This window comes from Arachis ipaensis, chromosome B01 (genome assembly GCF_000816755.2).
Source record: "Arachis ipaensis cultivar K30076 chromosome B01, Araip1.1, whole genome shotgun sequence".
NCBI lineage: Eukaryota > Viridiplantae > Streptophyta > Magnoliopsida > Fabales > Fabaceae > Arachis > Arachis ipaensis.
Window position 1 is genome coordinate 128,959,704 of NC_029785.2, and position 3,832 is coordinate 128,963,535.

A 3,832-nucleotide genomic window follows, 5' to 3' on the forward strand; every position below is an offset into this window, starting at 1 on the left:
TACACCGTAACATTCACCTAAATCTAAACATGTAACACGCCAAATGAAAAGGTAATAAGAAATGGTAATCCGCCTTCTTTTCTTTTGATACAAACTTTCATACACACACACACACACATATATATATATATATATACTCTAATAAACAAATCACAGCAAATCTTTTCCTAATATAGCAGCTTGATTTGTTATCCTAATTTATTCCTATAAAAAATATATATGACAGATTGCTATATACATAAATAACCAAACTTTCTAATTGACATTTTTATATATAACTTATGTTGACCGTTGTTATCCCCACTCAAGTTGGCTCGTGTAAATTTTGAATGCCCAACTTGACTAAGAGCTTCCCAAACTGTTTCGTCGCGAGAGCCTTGGTGAAAATATCAGCTAGTTGGAGATGAGTAGGAACGTAAGAAGGTAATAGTCGATTGTGTATGATTTCATCCCGGACAAAATGACAGTCCACTTCGATGTGTTTGGTACGTTCGTGGAAGACTGGATTTTTAGCAATGTGAAGCGCCGCTTGATTATCGCAGTGCAAGCGAATGGGAGTAGGATGCGATACGTGCAGCGAGGATAGTATATCCTTTATCCATATTAATTCCCTGGTTGTCTTGGCCATTGAGTGGTACTCAACTTCAGCAAAAGAGGCGGAGACCGTTTGTTATTTCTGTGTTTTCCACGAGATAGGGGCGGTACCGAATTGAATAAACCACCTTGTAAGAGACCGGCGTGTTAGCGGACAGCCAATCCAATCAGAATCACACCAGCCATAGAGTTGCAAATCATTTTCTTTAGGTAGAAGTATGCCCTGCCCCAGATGTCCCTTCAAATACCGAACAACCCGTAAAGCGGCGCGCCAATGTTCAATACGTGGGTTCTGCATAAACTGGGACAAAACATGAACACTATAGGTGAGGTCAGGTCTGGTGAAACACAAATATATGAGTCTTCCAACGAGGCGGTGATACATGTTAGGATCAGAGAGAACAAGGCCAGCAGCGGATGCCAACCGGTGATTTTCCTCACACGGAGTAGCTGCGGGCTTAGCAGCCAGCAAACCTGCTTCAGTGATGATGTCCAAGGCGTATTTCCGCTGGCATAGAAAAATTCCCTTGGAAGATCGGGCAACTTCAACCCACAAAAAATATTTCAGGCGCCCTAAGTCTTTCATGTAAAAGTACTTGTGCAAGTACTGTTTGAATTTGTTAATTGCATCACCATTATTTCTTGCAATCACAAGGTCATCAACATACACCAAAACAACTAGGTGGACATCATTTTTACAAAGACTAAACAAGGAATGGTCGTTTTGTGACTGCTGGAAACTAAATCGAGTAAGGGCAGAGGATAATTTTGCAAACCAACAACACGGAGCTTATCGCAAGCCATAGATGGATTTTTGAAGTTTACACACTAAGCTTGGCTGAGACACTTGGAACCCAGGTGGGAGCTTCATGTACACATCTTCATCAAGGTCGCCATGCAGAAAGGCGTTATGGACATCCATTAGGTGAAGTTCCCAATCCTGGGCTACTGCAACAGCAAGAGTTGTTCGAATGGTCATCATCTTTGCTACCGGAGAGAACGTTTCATTGTAATCTAGTCCTTCCACTTGTTGATTTCCTAAGATGACCAACCGTGCTTTGAATCGCTCGACTGACCCATCAGAATTGTATTTAATTCGATAAATTCACTTACAACCATAAGCTTTCTTTCCTGGAGGAAGAGGTGTGAGCTTCCACGTGTTGTTAACTTCCAGTGCTTGAATTTCTTTGGACATGGCATCTCGCCATCGCGAATCTGTAACAGCTTGGGAGAAGGACCAAGGTTCTTGCTCGGCTTGTAATGAAGCAAGAAAAATGCGGTGTTGGTCAGAGAAATTGTTACAATTTACAAAAATTTGTATAGGATAGGACACACCTGAGGAAGTTGATGAAGTCGGATTCTGGACGGAGGGACTCTTTTGGACAGTGGCGGTGGTGACAAAGTCGCGCAGCTTGATGGAGGGCATTTTCACACGGTGTCCACGGCCAAGGGGGTCTTCGGTTGCAGCTGGTGGTAAATCGGAGATAGGCACCGTTTCCTCGGCACTGATTTTGGAGGGGATGACGACGTCCTCGTCTGGGTCGTCTCGGAGCTCATGTCCCCCTTGTCTTGGATGTCAGGTGCAGTGGTGAATGTTCTAGAGTCTCATTTTGATTTGGAGGAATGGGCTCAGCTGTGGGAAAAGTGAAAATTGACCTAATTGGAGTGTCCTCTTCAAAAATATGCTCTAGCATTGGGGGTTCAATTTGGTCAACTCGTGAGTTTGCTCTTTGGGCTTCACGAAAGGAAAACACACCTTCAATGAAATGTACATCACGAGATACAAGAAAAACTTTCTTTTCCAAATCAAACAGCTTCCATCCTTTTTGCCCAAACGGATACCCGACAAACACAAATTTCCTACTTCGACTGTCAAATTTGTCATTTTTTCTACTTTGGTTATAAGCATAACACAAAGAACGAAAAACTCGCAGGTGTTCATAACTGGGAACTCTTCCATGAATAATTTCATATGGAGATTTTCCTTTCAACACTAAGGACGTTGTGAGATTGATTAGGTGCCCGGCAGTTAAAACGCATTCTCCCCAAAACTTAATAGGGAGATTACCTTGGAATCACAAGGACCGAGCAACATTTAGAATATGTCTGTGCTTGCGCTCTACTCTTCCATTTTGTTGTGGAGTTCTGACACACGAAGTTTGATGAACCACTCCTTGTTGCATAAAGTACTGCTTTAAACACATGAACTCTGTTCCATTATCGGATCGCACCATTTTGACGCATTTATTGTATTGTTTTTCAACCAAAACACAGAAATTTTCAACGTAACAGACACTTCCATCTTTTCTTTTAACAAATATATCCAAACAGCCCGTGAGCAATCATCCACAATGGTTAAGAAATATGAGGCTCCACATGACGACGGAGTTTTATAAGGTCCCCACAAGTCACAATGAATCAAATAAAAAATACTCGAAGCATGACTATCACTTAATGGAAACTTATCTCTTGTTTGTTTGGATTTTTTACAAATTTCACAAATTTTATTCACCTCTTCGCTAGTACATTTGTCACTCACATGGGGATCATTTGAACAATTTTAAATGATGGATGTCCCAATCTCTTATGCCACAGAGTCAATTTATTTTTAGCTTTGACATGACTTGCTTGAGCCTTGTGCACACCACGATACCAATAGAGCCCATTCTTCCGTTCACCCACTCCAATCATCTTCCTCGAAGTGCGGTCCTGCATAATACACAGCTTGTCAGTGAATTGTACAACACAGTTTTCTTCATCAGTCAATTGTGGAACAGAAAGTAAGTTGCATTTTAATTTTGGTACATAAAAGACATTTTTCAACTGAAGTCCTCCGTCAAGAACCACAGTTCCTTGTTTGCAAGCAAGCACCTGCTCACCGTTAGGCAGCCCCACTGGGCATCCTGGAATGGTCCTTTTTTCACACAAAATTTTCAAGGTACCTGTCATGTAGTTAGAAGCACCACTATCGATGATCCACAAATCCCAAATTCTCTTACCAGTCATTTTCTCAGATTCAGCTGGTTTTTGTTTGCTGATCATATCAACCAATACCTTCCATTGCTCACTAGTTAAACCTGCCATGTCAAGATTCTTTTCTTCTAGGTTGTTCACACAACTTCCACTTCCTCCAGTACATGCCACATTAGCACGTGTTTGAGCCCCTCGGTTGCGCATCCCTTGTCTTCCTGATCCTCTGGCAATGCCTTTTCGTTCGTGCCTTGGCCGGCCACCCCAC